At 43.0% G+C, this 25,611-nt stretch overlaps 1 protein-coding gene and 1 non-coding gene across 2 annotated transcripts in view; both read right to left on the reverse strand.

Moving 5' to 3' along the window:
* Positions 1-25,611, reverse strand: part of ZNF385D (zinc finger protein 385D) — a 757,956-nt gene that overhangs the window by 726,727 nt on the left and 5,618 nt on the right. The gene's annotated exons all lie outside the window — the stretch shown is intronic.
* TRNAG-UCC (transfer RNA glycine (anticodon UCC)) lies at positions 19,516-19,588 on the reverse strand. The gene has a single exon. It is a non-coding gene; the product is annotated as a tRNA-Gly (tRNA).

Genomic DNA, 25,611 nt, shown 5'->3' on the forward strand with positions numbered 1-25,611 from the left:
CGAGCAGGTCTGGATGATGGGGCCTCTCCTGCCGCAATAGATTTGACAATAGGCGGCTTATCATCAGTCCAGTGGGTTTGCTGCCAGAGGATTGGCTGGGATCTCTCTGCTGAATTGGTTTAGGGTGTCTTTGAAGGGCCTCTATTAGTCAATATTTATTCCGCATCTATTGTACACAGAGCCAAGTTTCAAAAGAGATTTAGTACCCCTGGGACAAGGTATGACACCCTAGTCACTCGGGCTGCCGTAGCTAATGATCACGGATGGCTTGACTTCAATAGCATTTCTCCCAGGTCTGGAGGCTGCAAGTCCAAGGCAAGATGTGGGAGGGCTGGCTCCTGTGTGGCGGTCCTGCGTGGCAGGCGGCCACGGCCTCACTGTGACCTCAGATGGCCTTGTGCCATGGGCCATGTCTCTGCTGCCTCTTCCTTCTCTTATAAAGGCATCGGTCATGCTAGGTGAGGGCCCTGCCCTGTGATGACCTCGTTTAATCTCAACCACCTCTTTACAGGCCAAGGCTCCACATACAGTCACACTGCGGGGTAGGGTGTCAGCGAATGGATTCGGTGGGCCACGACCCAGCTCCTAGCCTATAGCACAGCACACAGAGGTACTATTTCTGAATGCAGGCCAGCATAGCTTGAATTCTATTTCCACAGCTCCCCAGAGGTGTGATACTGCATATATCATTCAAAGGAAAGCTAAACTGTCAACTTCTTCATCTACATTTTGTGACGATTAATATAATCTAGTGCATAGCACTATTATTTATCTCATAAAATACTCATAATTAATGCCTTAGAAAATGAAGTTTTAAAGTGCTTTCTTATTCACTTTTTATATTCCTAGGACATTACATAGGACTTGAAACAAACAGGCTCTTGAGAAATATTTATTACAAAATGAGTGCTATATTAGCAGCTGCTGCTGCTGCTGCTGCTAAGTCGCTTCAGTCGTGTCCAACTCTGTGCGACCCCAGAGACAGCAGCCCACCAGGCTCCCCCGTCCCTGGGATTCTCCAGGCAAGAACACTGGAGTGGGTTGCCATTTCCTTCTCCAATGCATGAAAGTGCAAAGTGAAAGTGAAGTTGCTCAGTCGTGTCCAACTCCTAGCGACCCCATGGACTGCAGCCTACCAGGCTCCTCCGTCCGTGGGCTATTAGCAGCAGTGACTCTTAAAAGTAGCAGGGAGATTTGTGACCATCTATTTTTACCCCCATACAGCAAAATGAATCGCCAACTTTGTGCTTTCCTTCTGATGGGGCCATGTTCGACACGTGGAAGGCCACACAAAATAGAACATAGAGATGCAGAGATGCTTTAGATCAAAATTGTTTTTATTTAAAGTGACCTTTTTTGTATATCACAGGGAACTATATAAAATAAATAAAAAATTAGGTGAAACTAGAGACTGTCATGTTGACTGAAATAAGTCATGACAGAGGAAAAATCCCATATATCACTTATATGTGGAATCTAAAAAGAGACACAAACGAGCTTATTTATAGAACAGAAGTAGAGCCACAGACGTAGAAAACTCCTGGTGGCCGCGGGTGTGGGGCGGGGGGAGGGACAACTTGGGAGCCTGGGACTGACATACACACACCACTATATATGTGATGGATCACCAGCAGGGCTCTGCTGGATAGCACAGGGAATTCTGCTCAGCAGGCCGCAGTGACCTACAAGGGAAAAGAATCTAAAACTGAGAGTGGGTACATGGATGTGCATGCCTGATTCACTTTGCTGTGTAGCAGAAACTAACACGCCATCGTAAATCAACTATACTCCAATACAAATCAATTAAAAATAAAATAGAGAAACCCTGATGAAGCCCCCTGGTCATCACCCACGGGGTCGAATCTGTTTCTTTCCAACCACGTGCTTTCATATTATGACCTCATCATTAACGCCAGCCTCTAAGCACAGGAAATCACCCTGCCTCTTTCAGAGGCTCCTGAACATCCCCGTCTCGGTGATCTGTAAATAATTGACCAGGCGAGCACTGAAGCACAAAGGGAAATAGATCGATACTCCCCCAGCCGCCGAGCTCGCAGCACAGAGAGAAGCCCTGCTTCCCTTCACTTCCCAGCGCTGAGGACCTCATCCATGAATCAGTCTGCAGACTGCAGCCCCAGATTTAATTCAGCATGCATAATCAGCCCAATTGCTGAAGTCTTTGATTAAACTTTTAAATTGCCTGTTAATACGATGTAAATGGGAAAAGGTATTGATTAACAAATCTTAGAGTGGGAGCCTGCTCAGATGAGAAAAGAAAGTGCTTTGAGCTGGTGAGCCTGCCTGGCAAGAGGAGGTGCGCGAATGTCGCACAGAGGATTTCCAGTGCACAGATGCAGAGCCAGCCGCAGACACCTCTGTTCAGCCTGTCCACGGACTTAAAGACTTTGAGAAAGGTGTTGAATGATATGACCTGCACTTATAAAGAAAGAGGAGATCAATGGCCTGCAAAATACAATCCCTAAAGACATACAGGACTTGATTGTTACCCTAGATAAATGGGTTTTTTCCTACAATGATTGATTCTGGATTTTATGGAGTAACTAGTTATATATCTCATTTCCCAAACAATATTCTCTTGAATAAAGTTATAACAATTATATTACATGAATTCTTTTCCAGCCTGAAAAGTTAATTCATTCTAACCATTCTATAAACATTCTTGAGTATCCAGAATATGCCAGAGTCTTTTCTAGGTATTGAAGGTACAAGAGTAAACTACACTGACAAAAATCCTCACTTTCACGGAACTTAGGTTCAAGTAGGGAAGATAGAAAACAGATAAAATCAACAAGTACAATAAATGCTTTTTTGAATAACAGGTCATATGGAGGGAAGGGGAAAGAAGGTTTGTATATGGAGGTGTCACAGTATGGACACAGAAAGCGTGAAGAAGGATCGAGTGAAATGAGGACATTTCAGTAAAGAGCTAATTTGGGAAGGACGTGAGTCATGCGCTCTTCTAGGTAAGAGTAGTTCAGACAGAGGGAACAGGGATCCAAAGGCCCTGTGGTGAAATCAAGCTTAGTCTGCCATCAGACACAGAAAAGCAGGCTGGGATGGGTGCTGCGCTGTAACTGAAGGGAAAGGAACAAGGGACGCGTAAGAAAGAGGGCGTCAGGTCAGATGGATGTTCAGTTCAGTTCAGTCGCTCAGTCGTGTCCAACTCTTTGAGACCCCATGAATTGCAGCACGCCAGGCCTCCCTGTCTATCACCAACTCCTGGAGTTCACTCAGACTCACGTCCATCGAGTCAGTGACGCCATCCAGCCATCTCATCCTCTGTCGTCCCCTTCTCCTCCTGCCCCCAATCCCTCCCAGCATCACAGTCTTTTCCAATGAGTCAACTCTTCACATGAGGTGGCCAAAGTACTGGAGCTTCAGCTTTAGCATCATTCCTTCCAAAGAAATCCCAGGGCTGATGCTAAGTTCAGTGCCTGGCCTTCAGCTGCACAGACATTTGTAACATAGCACTCATCTCCTGCTTTCTTTTCTGATTTATACACTATAACTTGTTTAATCCTCTTAGCAGTGCTAAATAGAAGGTACCATCATTTTATCCCAGTTTCTCAGATTGTCAGAATTTTGCAGTCTTATTTAGTGCTGTGTTTGCCTTAGACAATGGGTTTGAACTCAGAAGGAGGAGCACAAAACAAAAGAAACATGTGTTGGAGACGGATGTTGAAGGTCCCCGTATGGACTTTGCTTTTATCCCAAGCCCAGCTAAAAGACACTGGAGGATTCTGAGCAGAGGAGGAACACGATCTGAATTCTGTTTCGATAGCAAGACTCCGCCTGATTGGCTGAGGGTAGACAGCTGAGAATTATTAGAACAGTATCGAATGGCTATGATGGGATGAGACGAGATAGAAGAGGAGGACAGTGAGGACGAAAGCCAGCAGCAAACGGTCGTGAAGCTGAGCGGAGCAGATCTTAAAGGGGAACGACAGGGGCTTGTCGGGCCGTGCTCCAAGTGAGAGGCTGACTGATTGGAGGGCTGATCACATATTGACACAAGCGTTAAGTAGCAATCATCCCGATGGGTCTCACATAGCTATATGAGCTTAGGGGAGAAATCCAGGTGAGGAAATACAAGTTGGGAGTTACCAATGTTTAGGAAAACTTAAAGTCAGGACACTGGATGAAATCACCAAGGAAATAAAACAGATAGAACAATAGTTCCCCTGATATTCCGAGGTCAGGGAGGAGAGGAGACAGCAGACAGACAGAGAAGACTGTCCAGGAAGGGGGGAGAAGAATCAGACCAGGAGAGGCCTAGGGCAGGTCACCCTCGCTGAGAAGGGAGTGATCTGCCTCCTGTGCGTCAGATGAGAGGAGGGCTGAGCTGACCTGCTCACCAGCACGGCGTCGCCAGTAACCTCCAAGAGCAGTCTGGGGACAAGGTGAAGGGAAGAAAAAAGTGGGAGAGAAATTGGAGGCCGCTAATGCAAACAGCTCTTCCAAGGAGGTTCTACAAAGGGGAAGTGCGGTGTAAGGTAGAGGGGAAGACAAGGTGACAAGAATTTTAAGAAGAAAGAAAAATGGGATGTTGGGATCATGATGCAGAACACCCAGCTGAGAAGCAGGAGGTCGTGGCAGGAGACACTGGGGTCAACCGCTGCAGGGTGGACTCGGACCAGGAGAGACAGGACCTACGGCGGGAGGGAGGGGGACGCAGGGGGCGAGAGAAAGGGCGCTTGTCCAGAGAAGGAGGAATGAGGGCAGCTCGAGGGGGCCCTGGCTGGTGGCTTCTGTTTTCACAGCGAAAGAGGAAGCGAGTTCATGGACAGAGAACCAAACGGGGAGAAAACTGGGCAGGTCTGGGGAGTGAGGGGAAGTATGAGAGTCATCGAGTGGATCGAGAGAAAAAATACACCAGGGCAACACTGTCGGACTCCCGGCAGCTTGTGGAGCTCAGGGCAAGTCAGTGATGCTGACATCAGCAGGAAGCAAGCCAGCCTGGGCCCCTGTGCTGGGGTACCCACCCGCCTGGGTACAGGGCTGCAGCAGGGAGAGGCTCGGCCGGTGCTCCAGGGAACATGCGAGGGGGCGATGGTGAAGCGGATAGTGTGACTTAAGCTAGACAAGGAGAGAACTAAGAACAAGAGAGGGAAACCTTCCCTGGGTAGATGGCAGATCAGTGCAAGAGGCTGTTTAACTCAAAGGTGTTCCAAAACGCACCTCAATGTGTGCGCAGCCAGGGTCCAATCAAGCACATGGCCTGCGGTACCGCCCTGCTGGCCCAGCGGCTAGGACTCCAGGCGGCCACTGCAGGGGGTGCTGGTTCAACCTCTGCTCCCTGGACAGGGAACTAAGCGCCCTGCATGCTCAGGGGCACAGCCAAGGGAAATTTAAAGATTTTTAAAAAAAATTAGAAAACACGTTGCTGCAGCTGAGTTGCAGAGATGTCACTGAACAGGAGTAGGAATGAACGGTCTTTAACTTATTGACAATGCAGAAACTTATTGCCTAAGGACTGAGCACCCTGGAAATATTAATACTTAAAAAACGCAATAATGTAGCCATAGGTCTTTAACAGTAGCTGATCTAAAAGTCAGTAAACGTATATTTACAGAATATAGTAGTGATTTCTTCCTACTCTGTAATTCCAGAAAATGTACTTTGTATAAAATATTAAAAATATTTCAACACATAAGGAAGAGATTAACTAGTCCGTCATTCCCTGAAAATGCTGTTATCTTATGAAAATATCACACAATAGATTCAGACTGTGTAAATACTGTGAAGTTGTCTTAAATTATTCCTTTTTAAAATGAAGAAGTAGAGTAGAAAACCACCACTGTCCCCCCAAGGAATAAAATTCAAGATCTTTATAAAGCCTCCTAAATGGCTTATTAGCTGAAAGAGCCGTTAACTCATCTCTTTTAATAAAACACTAGCTAGCTTTACATAAATGATTTTTTAAAATAAAAAGTCCTCAAATACTCCTTTCCTGGCAGGAATAAACAAAGGGTGGTATTTTTAAATAGTATTTTGGCTCTGGGACATAATTCATATCATCAACATCTTCTTTTCTTCATCCCCACAAATAAAGTTTCCTTAATATCCTACTCGATAACATGGGGACTGTGAGATTTATGAAAGCAGATCAACCAGGCTGTGAAGCTGAATATTTAACACAGACTCTGTGTGCACGTGTGTGTGCGTGTGTGTGTGCGTGTGTGTGTGTGGAGAGAGAGAGAGAGAAATAGAAGGGAAGGTTATATACAAAACAACAATCCCCAAATGGTGTGATTTTATTTTATGCACAGTACAAGGGCCACATTAAAATAATACAAATGATTAAGAAATTTACTTTACTACAGATCACATTTCCAGTTTGAGCCAAGAAGAGGCACATTCTACCTTATTGCTTCTGCGAAGTACAAGTAAAACCCCTGATGAAAGATATAGAGCAAGCATCAGAAGACTGAAGGAGAAAAGAAGGCAGGCTGGCTGGAGACCTCAGCACTCAAGGAAAGGTCCTTGGTGCCCTCCCTACCTTTCAGTAACGCTGCCGAGTCAGCATTCTCAGCTGCAGAGGTGGTGAGGTGGAGAGCAAGTGATCAACCTCACCACGACCAAGAAGTAAATAAAGGAGAGCAAAAAGCAACTCTCCCGATCCGACTCCAGAATAAAAGGAGGGGGACGTGAGACGAAACTGCCTGTGGAAAGGATTCCTCACTCTGGGTACACCTTTCTGAGCAGACCCATGAGTGACCCACACAGGAAAATGAACAGAACATTCAACAATGTACAGGAAAGCAGGACGGGAAAACATTGAAAGAAAATCAGAGAGAACCAATAGAAAACATGTAACCCAATGATAAATTTATCAGTGCTAACGTAGCAGTAATTTCATTCAGTGTAAATAGCTAAAACAAACCAACAAAGACAGACTATCAGAACAGATTGAAAAACTGACTCAATTAAGTACAATCTATAAGAAATTAGGGATTTTCAATTACATGGAGGGTTGGCACTCCTAACTCCTATACTGTTCAAGGATCAACTGTATTTATACCCAATGGAATATTATTCAGCCATAAAAAGAAGGGAACCCTGCCTTTTGTGAAAATATGAGTGGACAGGGAAGGCATTCTGCCAAGTGAAATAAGTCAGAGATAGACAAACACTCTATGTATTGTCTCACTTACATGCGGAACCTAAAAAAGTCACACTCACAGAAACAGAGTCGAGTGACGGTTGCCAGGGGCTGGGATTTGGGGAAAACGGGAAAATGTTGGTTAAAGGGCAGAGAAAGGACTCAGAAAAGGAAAGTGTAGGGCAATGCCACCTGCTCTCTAGGGGCCACGCCTCCGTCTGCTCATGCAACACCGCACACCGCACACAGTGAGACTGAGGCTGAGTAAGCAGCGCTTACTTACCAATACTTGTTGCGAAATACTTCTCACCATATGCAGCACTAAGTCAGCAAAACTGCATGGAGCAGTGCAACCGGGACAGCCCGACGGCCGAGGCCAGGCTTCAGCCCAGCCACAGTCCCCTCTCTGACCTCCACTCACAACTTTTCATTAGCGAGTCAATAAACTCAGGCTTTAAGTTGTCAGTTTGAGGGTTTTTTTTTTTTACATTTGCCACTAAAATTTCTGATAACACGGCACCGTATTAAGAACGATGACAGGCACAGGCTACGGAATGAACGTCCCTCCTCCTCCTCTCCCCAAAGTCAACAGACAGTATGTGTGTATTTTGTGTTTTGTGTGTATGTGTGTGTTTGTGTGTTAATAAAAAGAAAACGATTGCTCTCATGGGAAATGTGATTTTATTTGGTATACACGTTCCAGACTTCCCTGGTGGCTCAGATGGTAAAGCATCTGTCTACAATGTGGAAGACTCAGGTTCAATCCCTGGGTCGGGAAGATCCCCTGGAGAAGGAAATGGCAATCCACTCCAGTACTATTGCCTGGAAAATCCCATGGACAGAGGAGCCTGGTAGGCTACAGTCCATGGGGTCGCAAAGAGTCGGACACGACTGAGCGACGTTCCTGTTCCTGTATACACGTTCCAAAGTCTTTAAAAAATTATTTTTTATATGTAATCACTCTTTACATTGGGCTTCCCAGGTGGCACAGTGGTAAAAAAAAAATCTGCCAGCCAATGCAAGAGACTCAAGAGACACATTTTTAGTCCCTGAGCTGAGAAGATCCCCCTGGAGAAGAAAAAGGCAGCCCACTCCAGTTTTCTTGCCTTGATAATTCCATGGACAGACGAGACTGGTGGGCTATATATAATCCACGGGGTCCCCATGAGTCAGAAGCAAATGAGCAACTGAACACACACACGTTCTTTAAAATGCTACCATGCCACTGTTAGGATATATCATACAATTAACAGTACCTTAAAATACATGGTTGTTAAAAGCTCCCATTCTAAGAGAAACTCAGGTTGAAAACAAGGCAAATAAAGATGCTGTTATTGAGAGTAAAGTATTTTATACTATTAATAATAGCAAACAAATTTGTTTTTCAAGTACTCTGAATGAAAGTTTTCTTTTCCTCTTTCTGACTCACTTAACTCTGTGTAACACCTCATGAGAACTGACTCCAATCTGTTCCTTTGTATCACAGCTTCTTTATCTATCCTTCTGTGCTTCCATGTCCTAGCTATTGGAAACAGTCCTGCAGTGAACACCGGGGTACATGTGTCTTTTTCAACCATGATTTTCTCAGGGTCTTTGCCCATAGTGGGTGTGCTGGATCGTACGGTAGTTTTATTTCTAGTTTTGTTTTTTTTTAATCTCCATGTTGTTCACTACAGTGGCTGGGTCAGTTCACATTCCCACCAGCTCTGCAAGAAGGTTCTCTCTTCTCCACACCCTCGCCAGAATGTATTGTTTGTGGATTTTTTGATGATGGCCATTTGGACTGGTATGAGGTGACATCTCGTTGTAGGTTTAATTTACATTTTTCTGATAATGAGTGATGTTGAGCATTTTTTCGTGTGTTTATTGGTTGTCTGTGTGTCAAGGGAAATGTTTATCCAACTAAATGCAGATTTCCAAAGGCAGCATGGAGAGACAATAAGGTCTTCTTTAATGAGCAGTGTGTAAAACTAGGGGGAGTCTAGGGACCCCTTCAGAAAACTGGAGGTACCAAGGGAACATATGCCCAAAGATGGACACAATAAAGGGTATAAACACGAGAGGCCTCGTAGACGTAGAAGAGATCAAGAATAGATGCAAGAATTGCATAAAAAAGACGCAGATGAACCAGATGACTGCGATGGCACCGTCTCCACACAGAACCAGACATTCTGGAGTTCAAAGTCAAGTGGGCCTTAGGAAGCACTGCTGCTAATAAAGCTATTGAATGTGATGGAATTCCAGTAGAACTATTCAAAACCCTAAAGGATGACACCATAAAAGTGTTGCATTTGATATGTCAGCAAATCTGGAAGACCCAGCAGTGGCCATAGGACCAGAAAAGGTCAGTCCTCATCCCAGTTCCCAAGCAGGGTAGTGGTAGAGACTGTGCTGAACATGGGATAACTGCACTCATCACCCATGCTAAGGAGGCCATGCTTAAAATCTTGCATGCTGGGCCACAGCATTGTGCAAATCAAGAACTTGCAGATGTCCAAGCTGGACTTAGAAAAGGAAGAGGAAACAGAGGTCAAGTTGCCAACATTCACTGGATCATAGAGAAAGCTAGGGAATTCCAAAAAACATCTATCTCTGTTTCATTGACTATGCCAAAGCCTTTGAGTGTGTGGATCATGACAAACTGTGGAAACCTCTTAGAGAGATGGGAATACCAGAGCATCTTACCTGCCTCCAGAAAAACCTGTACGCAAGGCAAGAAACTATTAGAACCCTGTATGGGACAACTGATTGGTGCAGGATAGAGAAAGGAGTCTGACAGGGCTGCCTGCTGTCACCCTGTCTGTTTAACCTAGACACTGAGCACATCACGAGAAATGGTGGGCTGGGTGAGTGACAAGCTGGAACCAAGACAATGCAGGAGAAGCATCAACAACCTCAGATATGAAGGTGATACCACTCTAATGACAGAAAGCGAAGAGGAACTAAAGGGCCTCTGATGAGGGTGAAGGAGGGGAGTGAAAGAGCTGATTTAAAACTAAATATTAAAAAAATAAGACCCTGGCATCGGCCCCATCACTTCATGGCAAATAGAAGGGGAAGAGGTGGAAGCAGAGACAGAGCTCCTCTCCTCGGGCTCAGAACCACTGCAGACGGTGACGGCAGCCGTGGAATCAGAAAATGTTTGCCTCCTAGCAGGAAAGCTACGACAAACCTAGGCAGTGTGTTGGAAAGCAGAGGCACTACTCTGCTGACAGAGGCCCCTGTGGTCAAGGATGTGGTCTTCCCAGTTGTCATGTACTGGTTGTGCATGCTGGACCATAAAGAAGGCAGAGCACCAAAGAATTGATGTCTTCAAACTGTGGTGCTGGAGAAGACTCCTGAGAGTCCTTTGGAGAGCAAGGAGGTCAAACCAGACAATCTTAAGGGAAATTAACCCTGAATACTCATTGGAAGGACTGATGCTGAAGCTGGAAGTCCAGTATTTTGGTCACCGGATATGAAGAACTGACTCATTGGAAAAGTCCCTGATGCTGGGCAAGACTGAGGGCAGGAGAGGAGGGCATCAGAGGATGAGAGGGCTGGACGGCATCACCAATGCAATGGACATGAACTTGGGCAAACTTTAGGAGATGGTGATGGACAGGGAGGCCTGGTGTGCTGCAGTCCATGGGTTTGCAAAGAGCTGAACACATCTGGCCAACTGAACAACAACCACAATGTCTTCTTTGGAGAAATTTCTAGGTCTTCTGTCCATTTTTTGATTGGGTTGTTTGCTTTTCTGATACTGAGCTGCATAAGCTGCTTGTATATTTTGGGGATTAATCCTTTGTCAGTTGATTCATTTGCAATTACTGTCTCCCTTTCTGAGGGTTGTCTTTTCATCTTGTTTATGGTTTCATTTGCTGTGCAAAAGCTTTTAAGTTTAATTGGTCCCATTTGTTTGTTTTTTTTTTTTTTCATTTCCATTACTCTAGGAGGTGGGTCATAGAGGATCTTGCTGCAATTTATGTCAAAGAGTGTTCTGTCTATGATTTCCTCTAAGAATTGTGTATATATATAGTTTCCAACTGTACATTTAGGTCTTTAAGCTTTTAGTTTATTTTTGAGTTTATTTTTGTGTTTGGTATTAGGAAGTGCTCTAATTTCATTCTTCTACACATAGCTGTCCATGAATGCATATTCATGGAATTTAGAAAAATGATACTGATGAACCTATTTTCAGTACAACTGCAGAGAAGCAGACGCAGGGAACAGGCCTGCGGACACAGTGGGGGAAGGAGCGCAGGGGGAGGCGAGAGCAGCATGCAGACACGCACATGACCATCAGGGAGGCAGATGCGCACGCATGTGTGTGTGCATGTGTGTGCATGTGTGCGTGTGCATGTGTGTGTGCATGCGTGCATGCATGTGTGTGCATGTGCATGCTTGTGTGTGCATGTGTGTGCGCATGCATGTGTGCATGTGCGTGTGTGCATGTGTGTGCATGTGCATGTGTGTCCGTGTGTCCGTGTGCATGTGTGCGCGTGTGTATGCATGTGTGTGTGCATGTGTGTGTCTATGTCTCTGTGTCTGTGTGTGTCTGTGTCTGTGTGTGTGTCTGTATCTGTGTCTGTGTGTGTCTCTGTGTGTGTGTCTGTGTGTGTCTGTCCGTGTGTGTGTCTGTATCTGTGTCTGTGTGTGTTTCTGTGTGTGTGTCTGTCTGTCTGTGTGTGTGTCCATGTGCACATGCACACATGCACTCAGTTGTGTCCAACCATTTGTGATCCCATGGACTGTAGCCTGCTGGGCTCCTTTTGTCCGTGGAAACTTTTGGGGAAGAACACTGGAGCGGGTTGCCTTTTTCCTCCTCCAGGGATCTCTTGTGTCTCCTGTATTTGCAGGCAGATTCTTTACCACTAGTGCCACCTGGGCACTTGCTTTATGACTGAAGAGCTCAACCTGGTGCTCTATGACACCCTGGAAGGGTGGATGGGTGAGACAGAGGTTCAGGGGAGAGGGGAAATATGAATACCTGTGGCTGATTCCTGAATGGCAGAAACCAAAAAAACATTATAAAGCAATTATCCCCCAATTAAAAATTTAAAAAAAAACTTTAAAAAAATTTTAAAAAAAGAGCTTTGGATGGAATTTTGAAAGGGGTTAACATGAAATCAGTCAGTTCAGTTCAGTCGCTCAGTCATGTCTGACTCTTTGTGACCCCATGAATCGCAGCACGCCAGGCTTTCCTGTCCATCACCAACTCCCAGCGTTCACTCAGACTCACGTCCATCGAGTTGGTGATGTCATCCAGCCATCTCATCCTCTGTCATCCCCTTTTCCTCCTTCCCTCAATCCCTCCCAGCATCAGAGTCTTTTCCAATGAGTCAACTCTTCGCATGAGGTGGCCAAAGTACTGGAGTTTCAGCTTCAGCATCATTCTTTCCAAAGTACACTCAGGGCTGATCTCCTTTAGAATGGACTGGGTGGATCTCCTTGCAGTCCATCCTGATAAAATAATTTTTTCTTTTTAAAAGAATAACATGAAACTGAAAGCCAAGGCTATCCACTAGTAAAGTGTTTGTTAATAACTAAAAAAAAAAAATCACTTTAAGTGCTAAATATTAAGATACGAACTCATAAAGAACAACAGGCAATAAAATGTTTCCAAGTTCAAAAATTTTCTCAAAGTAAGTTCAAATTATTTTGAAGCCCCAATAATCAGTCAAATCCTGCCCGCAAGGTAAATATATAAAACTGAGGCTGTGACCCAATTTTTCTTAGAAGCACTTTTATAAAATCTATTACAGGCCAAAGTGCCCTTTTTATGTTTGCGAAGATTATGTGATTTTCCATAGAAAATTTTGGGGAAAAAGAAAGATTTCATTCTTGGTGATGGACAGGGAGGCCTGGCGTGCTGTGATTCATGGGGCTGCAAAGAGTCGGACACGACTGAGCAACTGAACTGAACTGAACTGAACTGATACAGAACTTGGTTAATATGTATTACCTTTGAAATTTCTGTAATACCTCAGAAGGACTTTGCAATTTTCCATGTACGTCTATCCAGAAAATATTTCTTCCTCCATTAGAGAGTCAGGGCTGACTCTGAAACCTCCTACCCACTTTCCCTGCATTTACCATAGCATTTGGTGATGAGTGAGGCTTTCTTCTGTAGTTACTAAAAAAGAGGTGTTCTCTTTTACTGAGCTTAGCATTGGGAAAATGGAAGCCCAGAGCTGTAGGCAATGCCAGCTTCAACTCAGAAAAACCTGACTCCAGGAATGGGTATTTAAAACAAGGTTTCTGAGGCCAAGACAGGGTAAATATTTCATCTCTGCAATTACTGTTTTTAGGACTGTTAATCATAAAAATATAGCTTTACTATAGCTTATTCTTTTGATTCAATACCATTTTAGACTGAGGTGCATGCATAGAATTCAAGTTGTGTAAAATCTGTGTAATGACCTTAATATAAAACTGCATAATTCAAGGAAACTCTACTGAGTTAAAGTGTATGCTTTTAAAATTTGTCTTCAGCCATGCATGATGGAGGGATCAAATCCAATTAAGGACAAGTTCACCAGCCCTAAAAGAGCAGAGTCAGATGCAGTAAAAAGCCTTCCGCTTAAACGGGCTCCACTTAAACAAGCTGCACTATCGCTACTCTGCCATGCCACACATTTAAGCACTTAACTGTGTTGCTTAAAGGACAGAACCACTTACTCAACACCACCCAGCTTCCTTTATTAAAGTGGAGACCATATTTTCAATCAGTTCTTGGAAAACTCTTCAAACTGCAGAAGGAAATGGGCATGCTACGTTGCTCCAGTCATGTCCGACTCTTTGTGACCCTAGGGACTATATAGCCCTCCAGGCTCGTCTGTCCATGAGATTCTCCAGGCGAGAATACTAAAGTGTGTAGCCGTTCCCTTCTCTAGGGGATCTTCCTGATCCAGGGATCAAACCTGCATTTCTTATGCCTCCTGTACTGGCAGGCAGGCTCTTTACCACTAGCACCACCTGGGAGGCCCAGTGAAACAATGTAGGTTACCGAAAAAGCTCCCTTGGTAGTATCCTTGCAGCTATACACCAAGATCCACGTATATGAGTCAGCGATTAAAGCTAAATTTAGTTTCAAAAAAGAAACTGCTTTCATGTTCAAAATAAAATTGAAGTGAAAGCTTTCCGAAGCAGAGCAGGAGTGTGCACTCTTCTGGATGGCCCTGCACAGTACAGTCTACATGGTAGGAGTTACGTACGGCTTGTCCTGTGCGATGGTCTTACTTTTATCTAAAGTTATATTTGTCTCCCTCTGAAGGTGTGAAATTAATAGAAAGTGGCCATAAACATTTTAGCAACGTATGGTTGCTTTCCAAACTCTCTGAGAAGCATCGAATGGCTTCCTAAAGACAGACGGACAAATGCCACAATTCAAGGGAGTGGAGACCATGACCTCAGATAGCCGCAACGTGCTCCTGCCTTCTGTCTTTCGCTTTCCCACAAACACGCAAACTCCTGTTTCGGATGGCTCCGGGGGCTGCACAGGACTGCCAAGTATAAGTAAAAGGGGCCGTGGGCCAGATCTTTGCTACTCGCACTGTGGTCAGAGGACCAATTGCAACATCACTACCTAAGAGCTGATTTTAATTATTGAAACTCAGGCCTGTCAAGGGCTTTCCTAGTGGCTCGATGGTAAAGAACCCCCTGCCAATGCAGGAGACACTGGTTTGATTCCTGGTCCGGGGTGACCCCCTAGAGAAGAAAATGGCACCCCACTCCAGTATTCCCTGGAGAATCCCATGGACATGGAAGCCTGGCGGGCTACAGTCCATGGGGTCACAAATAGTTGGACAGGACTGGATCACACACGCACACAAGCCCTTCTCACTTCCCATGAGATCTGTGTACAGGTCACCTGAGGGGTCCCTGGGCCATTTTTCTAAGGACACTATAAACAGTAAAATCTATGATTATACATGTTAGTTTCCCAACCTGGACTTTTCTCCCAGCAGATTACAGTGTTTAACAAGGACTAACCATCATTATAGCCACAGCTTATTGTACTGAAAATTTACTGCCCGTTTGTACTAAATACATGACATACATTACTATTGAATTTAAAAATTATTGCTTCTGAGATGATATGTATTACACAGGGCAGTGATTCTCAAACAGCCTGTAACAGAAGCACCTAAAGAACTCTTTAAGACACAGATTCCTTGGCTACCCTCAGTATTTCTGGTTCAAGAACTCTGGGGGAGGCTGCAAAGAACCGCACTTCACCCAGGTATTCAGGTGACTCTAACTGGACGCACTAAGAGAGAGCCCCCAAATACAAGTATCTGTCAGTTTGGCCACCTGAGCTGGGATCACAGATGCAGGCAAATTCCTCACCCTCTTTCACACCTTTTATTGGCCAGTTCTAGGCTTCCGTCTGTGTCCCTCTCCTCCCCATAGTGAGCACTGCCCACTTTCTCCTCCCATCCAAGGACACATATGAAAAACAGCATGCTTGCCCCACTTCTCCTCCTCTTGCTGTCCCTAAGTCTTATAGCTTTTGGTTTTGATGGTATCAGAGTAAAGCACAGCAGAGTGTCAGGTAATCAGTATATAAGAAACGTTCCAGAAATCTCACATCCTCAGAGTGTATCCCCTCGACTTTTAGTCTAGGTTTAATATAGAATTAAATTCCTATTAAATTCTTGGAGCCCTTAGGTTCAAATAATTCAGAGTCACTTCGGAGGGAAAAAAAAGGAATTAAAATTCACATCTTTGGATGAAAAAGAGACTGTTCGGACTAAAGTGAAAAAAGTGAAAGTCGCTCAGTTGTGTCCGACTCTTTGCAACCTCATGAACTGTAGCCCACCAGACTCCTCTGTCCAGGGAGTGCTCCAGGCAAAAATACTGGAGTGGGCTGCCATTCCCTTCTCTAGGAGGTCTCCCCCACTCAGGGAGTCATCCCAGGTCTCTTGCGCTGCAGGCAGATTCTTTACTGTCTGAGCTACCAGGGAAGCCTATATTGTTGGAATACTTCCACCTGCATTGTCTCGTTTCCTTCTTTCCAGAAGCTTATTGAACAGGCAAAGTAAACAAAATAATGCCATAAATAATTAGAAGGAACTGGAAAAAGAAATAGCAAAATAACTCTCAGTTTATGAATATCCTCCTTATAAAACAGCCACATTTCTATCTTTCCTTACAAGTTCAAACAGGGCCTTACACATGTCTCCAAGCTACATAGTAATTGTTACTTATTTGTGTTTGTGTATTATAGACATACATATTTATACATAGTTTTATTGCTTTATTTACATAAATACTCCTCAGTAAAAAAGAGTATGTTCATACCAGATTTTACTTACAGAAATTAAGTGGTAGATTCTTGGAATAGCCTCCCTAGAATTTTTTTTTTTTTCTTAAGTCAACAATGAATTCTTTTTGAAGAGAATTCTCTTCAATTCTCTTCTCTCTAGGTTCTGAATAAGAAATCTTCCCATAGAAGACAAACCTTGGAGTATTCAACATTGATTATTAAGTAAAAGATAAATATTGTTAATGTCTTCCCTCAAGCCACCAACCCACTTAATTTGATAACACATTTAATTATAGAAGGATAGGGACCATGGTGAAGATATGACTTACCAAGCTTGTTCTGAACCCACATATTAGTTTTTAAAACATATTTAATATGCTAAGTGGAGCATCCAGAGTAAAATGTAAATGAACAGAACTACAGTAGGCTTCATCTGAACAGCACTCATGTGAAAATTCCAACCTGTGTGATCATGTGTGAAGTGATCTGGGGCTGGTCCCTCAGGAGACAGTCTGACTGAACACTGAGCCTCTTGGAAAGGTTTATCCCCTGGGGACAAAAGCCAAGCCTCTGGGAGCACTGAGGGGAAAGGTCACTCGAAGGTCACATCTGCTTATGGTGTGCACTCACTAACAATATTTAGCTACAGTTCTTTTGAACACTTTTGTCTTTCAACCCTGAAGTGAGGATTAAAAATGATTACCCACGCCTATTAGGTAGTAGAGTCTAACCTGGTTCTGCCTGCATCTGAATGCTGCCAGTGGGGTTCATACTCGCTTGTGCTCTTGTCTTGCTGAGCTGGGTCCTTCTGATGCAACTTGAAGAGCTGTATTTAGCATTTCTTGTCGGGCAGGTCTAGTGGCGATGAGCTCCCTCAGCTCTCATTTGTCTGAGAAGACCTCGTCTCCTCTCCATTTTTGAAGGCTACTCTTTCCAGGTTCACTGGCTTGGTTGGCAGGGTCTTTTCCCGTTAAGCATTTTGAATATATCATCTCACACCATTCTTGCCTTCAAGGCTTCTGCCGAACCTTGTATGTAACAAGTCACTTTTGCTGCTTTCAGAATCGTCTCTGACTTTTAATGGCGTGATTACAATGGGCCTCCGTGGAGGTCTCCGCGACGGGTCTCCATCACCAACTCTACGATCCGGGCTTCCCCAGCGGCTCAGTGGTAAAGAATCCACCTGCCACACAGGAGACAGGCTCAAACCCCGAGTCAGTAAGATCCCCGGAGAAGGAAATGGTACTCCACTCCAGTACTCTTGCCTGGGAAATCCCACGGACAGAGGAGCCTGGAGAGCTGCAGTACATGGGGTCAAAAAGAGTCGAACACGACCCAGCGACTAAACAACAACAATCTCACGACCCAGCAATTTCACTTCCGGGTGTAGATCCAGAGGAAATGAAATCAGTGTCTCAAACAAACGTCTACACTCCGTGTTCACTGCAGAGTTATTCACGATAGGCGAGAAACAGAAGCATCTTAGGTGTGCACATATGAGCGGATGAAGAAGATGCGGGGTGTGTGTGTGTACAAGCTGACCCTTGAATAACATGGGTTTGAACTGGAGTGGAGCCACTTAGACCTGGGTTTTTGTTGTTGTTCAATAAATGGGTTCTACAGGATCTGCAGTTGGCTGAATCTGAAGCTGCAGAACAACAGATAAGCAGGCTTATACAAAGATATTAGTTATTTTTTAGCTATCTAGTCAGGATTTTCAAGTACCTTGGGGGTCAGCACCCCTAACAGCCACGTGATTCAAGGTTAACCTGTGTGTCTGTACATAAATACACACACAATTTGAAATTATTCAGTCTGTAAAAAGAAGAAAACCCTGGTATTTGAGACAGAATGGGTGAAGCTGGAGTACACAATGCTAAGTGAAATGGGCCAGACACAGAAAGATAACTACTGCGGACTTCCCTTATACGTGGAACCGAAAAAGCAGAGCTCGTAAGAACACAGAGTAGAATTGTGGTTTCCAGGGGCTGGGAGGTGGTGTGGGGGAAATAGGGAGATGTCAGTGAAAGGGTACAAAGATTTAGTCATGCGGGATGGTAAATTCTGGATGTCTAACACAGCACGGTGACTATAGCTGATACTGCAGTACACACAGGAAATCCCTTAAGAGCAAGTCTTAAATCTTCTCAGCACATACACACAGAACAGGGTAGCTATGTAGAAGCAACCAAGAAGTCATTTAGCTCGATCATGGTAATCTTTTCACAGTTTATCCAGATATATAAAAACATTAAGTTGTATACCATAATATGTAAAACTTATATATGTCAAAGACATCTCAGTAATGTTGTCTTTAAAGAGAAGACTGGTTCTCAGATTGGCCTAAGCCCCAGCCCACATGGACTTATTTTCAGGGAGAGAAGCTGTGAATTGAACAATAAAATAAAGTGTTTTTATTTTTAATACTGAGCCCTCACTGTGGAAAATATGAAGAGGATATCAACACGTCATTAGCACAACTGGCAATCTCATTGGTCCTTTGGACTGCACTGAAAATAAGACTGGAAATATTATTAAATGCACAGCAAACGTAACCCACGGTCTATACTTCTGACATCTTCATTACGTTGTTAAGATCCTCTTTCTCCTGGTCCTACAACAAGTAAACAGTAAGTTTGCTCCCCCTTTCTTCTTTCTTTGTCTATTTTATAATTCCCTCAACTGTAGCTGTGCTACCAGTGGGGATAAAACCCATGTTGAAGTAGTACAAATTGAATGTGTGTGTAGATGAAGTTATCATTTTTGTTAAGCTCTGATCAGTTTTTCCTCTGTTCAATTTCTTAACATCAACCACTCTATTCCAAACACACAGCATACAAACAGGGCTCTAATGGAGAACCTTGTTAATTCCCCATTCAGACTATATTCACTATTCTGTTCTTCCTGCCAGTGACGTATTTTGGACCGATTGTCTTTGTTAGAAGACTAATCTTCTCTGGAATTCAAAAATATTAATTATTGATCAGAATTACCATTACCTATGCACGTGTTTGCTTAATATGTGCTAAGGAAGTTAAACATTCTTTTTCTGTAATGTATTATACTTCCCAATGATTGTTTTCTAGAAGAGCATTTATTTATTTGTTTAAGCTGCACTGCACAGCATGTGGGACCTTAGATCCCCAAGCAGGGATCGAACCTGTGCCTTCTGCATTGGAAGTGCAGAGCCTTAACCACTGGACCACCAGGGACATATCAAAGAAGTGGAATACTCATATTAATTCTGCTTTTATTCTTCTACTTTTGAAACCACAGTCCTTCACCTCTTACTCACCGATGAGGTCACACAATCTTCTGTACTATATACTGCTATTGAATCACTGAAAATCTTGAAATAAAAGCACACGTGGTTTTTCATTACCTATCTTCTCTGAGGTAAAATCTTGACTTGAAATTCATGCATTTTCTCAAAGATGGCAAATTTTAAGTGACTGGTAAGTATGTCTTGCTCACATCTTTGATTTCAACGTTGTACCTGATTAAAAGGTTTGCAAATGAGCCGTGCATGCATTATAGTTCCTTTGTCCTTCTATCGGCAAGATAATATCTTCCTCAACTTGGATACAGTCTTGGCACACATTTTATCCCCCACAAAGGATTCTGATCCTACATTAAATGTCAGTAAGTGAAGCTGCCTTTACTGAAGCTTCTATAGGTGAGATGTCAGAAGATATTACGGCACGCGTACAAGGCGACAAATTAAAAATTCTGATCAGACACATCTATTTCCTCTGCCTCTCTCATCCTGATCTCCATCAAACCATTCACTTTCTGACCTTTCCGGCTTGTAATCCCCAGACTCACTTGCTGTTCACTTTTCCAGGATTAGGCTGGGCAGGTCAGTTATGTCCCAGCTTCTGACTGCAAATCAGTGTACATAGAGTCATCATGATGTTCATCGAATGGTGAGCCCTACACTTAAGGCTACCTCAGATCAACGTTAGAGACAGCCTGAAATTTTTCTGGAAACCTGAAGGAAGAGGGCCCTTTCCTCCCACCTCTGTATTTTCTTGTTTGTATTTAGCTTTATTGTTTTACCTCATTTTCACCTTATTTCCTTTATATTTTCTCAAATTCTTTGTGATCCCATGGACTCTTTGTGACCCCATACAGCATGGAATTCTCCAGGCCAGAACACTGGAGTGGGTAGCCTTTCCCTTCTCCAGGGGATCTTCCCAACCCAGGAATCGAACCACAGTCTCCCACATTGCAAGTGGATTCTTTACCACTGAGCTACTAGGGAAGCCCTTGCTCCCTTTGTATTTTCCAGAAATTCCTCACTGTTTTACCGTTCTCGAGCATGCAACGCTGCCACATATATATTTACTTCTATTCCCAAATTTCTTGTGTTGTATCATTGCCGTTTTGAAAACAAGGAGAAGAAATACATGTATCTGAGCTTCTATCTTTGAAAACTGTGTCAAAGTTTCTTATTTAAACACTTAAAATTCACATTTTAAAGATCTATTTAGTGATTATTGTACCTTCGTTTTTATTTGTATTATTTTATCCGTTTTTAACTGGAGTGTGCTTGCTCTCCAGTGCCGTGGTAGTCTCTGCTGCGCGGCAGCGCGACTCGGCCACAAGTGCACGCTGACCCCTCCCTCTAGGGCCTCCCCCCCCCCATCCCCCCCTGTCCCTTTAGGTCTCCAGAGCCCACCAGGCTGAGCCCCCTGAGCTGCACGGCAGCTTCCCACTAGCTGGGTTTACGCACGGCGACGCACATGCCAGGGCCGCTCTACTTGCCCCACCCTAGTGTGCCTTCCTGCACGCACACACACACCCCTGCTCATACCACTGCTTAGTGTTCTTGAGAAACACAGACAAAACGATGAAGTGTGACATGCCCGGAGTGGAGCTTTAGCCACTACGAAGCCAGTTATGGGGCTGACCTCCAAATGCAAGGCAACTCTTTCAGGAAAGGGAAATCCATCCCTGAAAGCATCCTGTCTCCAGCGCCTACTAACACTGTTGCCGTGCAGTGAATTGCTTTCAGAAGAGATATAAATGAAACAGAACAAACGTGGCAAAACATACTTTCAAACCTAGAAAAGCAGGAAAGTGCTTATTTTTCAAAGATTAGGGGGTAGAGAAACACTACGACGGAAAGAGGTCGCTGTTGAATGTGGTTATTGACTGAAGGGGCAAAAGGTGAGGAAAGAAGAGGTGGTTGTACCCCCGCTAAACAGAGTGAGGCTCAGATGGGCCGTAAAATTACTCGGCACCCCCAGCTTATACCACCACACTGCAAGCTCTCAGTTCTTGCAATTCTTCAGTTCAGTTCAGTTCAGTTGCTCAGTCGTGTCCGACTCTTTGCGACCCCATGAATCGCAACATGCCAGGCCTCCCTGTCTGTCACCATCTCCCGGAGTTCACTCAGACTCACATCCATTGAGTCAGTGATGCCATCCAGCCATCTCATCCTCTGTCATCCCCTTCTCCTCCTGTCCCCAATCCCTCCCAACATCAGAGTCTTTTCCAATGAGTCAGCTCTTCGCATGAAGTGGCCAAAGTACTGGAGCTTCAGCTTTAGCATCATTCCTTCCAAAGAAATCCCAGGGTTGATCGCAATTCTTCTAAAGTCCCCAAATACACACCCCATATGGACACAGAATCACAAATGAAACTCTTCTATCTCAGATAAATCCTGTTCTCAAGCTAAATGGCATGCATTTAATTCATCCGTTTCTCTCTTCAAGTTTCCCTTAACGGTCGCTTCATCTATTTTTTTCATACAAACAGCGGTCATGAGGAACTTGAGTACACTTTTCTTGGGCACAGTGCCAGGGTCTCCAGACAGGGGTCAGCCTAGATTATCAACCTCAGCTTATAAAACCTCACCATCATCCCAGTAAAGAAGTGTTTCTTCAGGACACAGATTAGACAAAGAGATCTCTGTGTTGAAAAAGATGGTTTCCTTCGACGGACTTACCAAGTGCAGGCCAAGCAAGTAGCTGGAGACCAGAAATCTGTGCCTTTTAGGGTACTCAATGTGTTTGCTCTCTCTTTTTAAAGGCTTTCCAATAGAGATTTTTATTAGAATATTTTATTAGAATAACCCTTTAAGAAGGTTCTAAAACATTAAATAACATTTATTTCTTAAAAGTTAACATGTGCATAACAGGAAACCAAAAACACAAGAAGCAAAAAGCAACGTTATCCATCAAAACAAGCAGTTTACCTCGGATGCGTCCTTCCAGGTCTCCTTTATGTATTTACACAACTAAGCATCCGTTTTCGCATAATTAGGGTCACACAGTTTTATACCATGCCTTTTCACACATCATGAATATTCACCATTTCAAACTCCCAAAGCTATGAACATTTTGATAACCAAAATTACACTACCACCAACTCAGTCTAGAAGGAGAAAAACTGTGCCTTTCTCAGAGACAAAAATTTCAAACAAACAAACAAAAAATGGCAACTGGCCTGTAATTAAAGATGTTGCTACATTCCCTTCATGTTCAGTTACAAAAATGAGACATAAAGCAACAGAGTTCACAAAATATAATGCTTCTAAGAGGATTAACTGTCTGATGTAAACTATTAAAGTATTAGCAAGGAGGTATGTTTCCATTGAACTAATTAACAATGTATGCCTATTTTAAGGGAGAAAGAAAAATCAGTAACCAACGCCAGAGACCTAGTCACAATCTGAATATGGTCCAGTTAGCATTTGTCACTTTTCCCATATTCTTATCCCTCAGAGATAAAAAGAAACTTAGAAGACTCAAGTAAGAACAAAATAACTTACCACATAATGTTGGTCAATTTAGCATTAGCACTTTTTTATTGCCTCTTCTTAGCTGAACCTTCTAAAGGATATGGTCGATAAGAGAGAAACATGAGCAGAGCAGCATTCCTTATTGCCACATTGCAGTATGTCATATACCAATATAGATACAGCAGCATCAAGAAAGCAGCTTTCATTATCAAATGAAAGGGAACACTATGAACCCACAAAGGTATTACTACTACTAAGTCGCTCCAGTCATGTCCAACTCTGTGCGACCCCATAGATGGCAGCCCACCAGGCTCCACCGTCCCTGGGATTCTCCAGGCAAGAACACTGGAGTGGGTTGCCATTTCCTTCTCCAATGCATGAAAGTGAAAAGTCAAAGTGAAGTCACTCAGGCATCTCCGACTCTTAGCAACCCCATGGACTGCAGCCCACCAGGCTCCTCCATCCATGGGATTTTCCAGGCAAGAGTACTGGAGTGGAGTGCCATTGCCTTCTCCAACAAAGGTATTGGCAAATGCTAATTAGTTTATTGACATTTGACATTCTACAAAAGCATGAATGGTACTTGGAGATTAAAAGATGAGACAAACTTATATGTAAATGAAACATTTAACACACACACATATATAGATATATAGATATATATATCTTAAGACATGAGGTATCAGAAAACTCTATGAAGCTATTTTAATTAACGACCAATGTTGCAAGACAGGGAACACCTTTGTAGATTGAAAATCTACTGACACTTTAAACCTTACCTAGGATAATCGATGGAAAGAGAAAAGAGAATAGATCAGTGAAAGCTAGAAAGTACAGTTTTATTTAGCTTCTTTGTTAAATAAAAGAAAATTTAATGCTAAGGGGATAGACAAGGGCGACGATGCTCACAATCTATGTGCCACAAAACAATGAGCACCGAAAGGGTCCGGAACACTGTAGACAAAACTGAATTGTTCGATGGCAGTTTCAGCCCAATAAAACTATAGACAACCAGGCTTAATAAAATAACTCAAATATGACAAAGACGGTGCTTATAAAATAAAGCTGCCACAATCTGTCAACTTATTACTCAGTCTTTCAATGAGCATTAGCAAGAGTTTAACCATGGTGAGCCCTGAAATTGAATGATATTAGTTGGCCATAGGAGCTTTTAACAACCTGAAAGTTGTACCCTTTGTGATATGTATTCCAAAATGCTCTTGTGAATCAAAGAAGCATTTTTAGGCTAATGTTCAAATTCCTGTCTTCTGATAAAAATCGTTAGGATGCTTCATTTTAACTTTTCATTTTATACTTCATAATGATGTTAAGGCTTTTCCACTATAGAATATATCACATAGTTGGAAAACCAAATGACAAACGTAAGCAAAACCTTAACATCAGCTAGAAATCTCAACCCCCTAATTAATTTCTTTATGGTAATTAAAAATAGGTAGTCATAAAAAGGCAATCATCTATAAACACTACTATACTATAATGCATGTAATATTGTACATATAATATCGCTTATTCATATTTACTTGCATACCTGGTAGAATGGTGACAAAAAGATTAGAAGTAATTACCTTTGTGGGATTCTTGATGATTTTTGTTTTACTTTTGTACATTTATGAACAGCTCAGACAGGACATTATTATTATCAGAAAATAATCATTATTTGCAAAACATGCATTTCCCGTAAATATAAAATCAAAGACCTTTTCCAAATAGAAAGAAAGGCGTGCATGCAGATTGTATTGGAATTTCTTTGGTTTACAGTTTTCATGAAAGTGTGAAGAATGCAATCTCTGAAATAAGTGAAATTCTAGACATTTAAGCAATTTTTAATCATATAATACCTTTATGCCACTTCTGTATCTCACCTCATCTTCAAAGGGTGTGCTAACATGAACATCAACGCATTTCTAGAATAATATGTGGCAGTAAGTTCCACTGCACAAAATGTCCTCCGCAGTCTTGCTGGTGAAGAAAATTTAGGAAGCATCAGTTTTCCTGTAATAATGTAAGTTAAGTGCTTTAAAAATGACATAAACTCAATCACATAAGAAAATACCAAATATATGGCATAATTTTGTTGACAGAAGAATGTAAGTCTACCGTGGAGATGTGTGTATTATGATAATATAAATATGACAAACTGAACAAATAAACAGAGTTATTTGGCCAGTCTCTCTGTCCCTTTGATCTCCCTGGCTAACATATTTTTAAAACAGATGTAGTAACAATTGCTTTACAGAAATACTGATTGGGTGCAATAGATGATGCGTATAAAAGAAGTGGAACAATAACAAATACTAGTTCACTTTTTGTGGTTCCCTCGGCATTTTCTATAACAAAGCTTAAATACAGGCTTAGATGGAAAACACACGTGGGGGATATTAAATGCTGGTGCTTTTGCACAATGAGGCACATTATGCATATCACTTAGGAATATATGGGAAGCACTCGTGATGTCTTGGGTGCATT

This window comes from Capricornis sumatraensis, chromosome 4, assembly GCF_032405125.1.
Source record: "Capricornis sumatraensis isolate serow.1 chromosome 4, serow.2, whole genome shotgun sequence".
Taxonomy (NCBI): domain Eukaryota; kingdom Metazoa; phylum Chordata; class Mammalia; order Artiodactyla; family Bovidae; genus Capricornis; species Capricornis sumatraensis.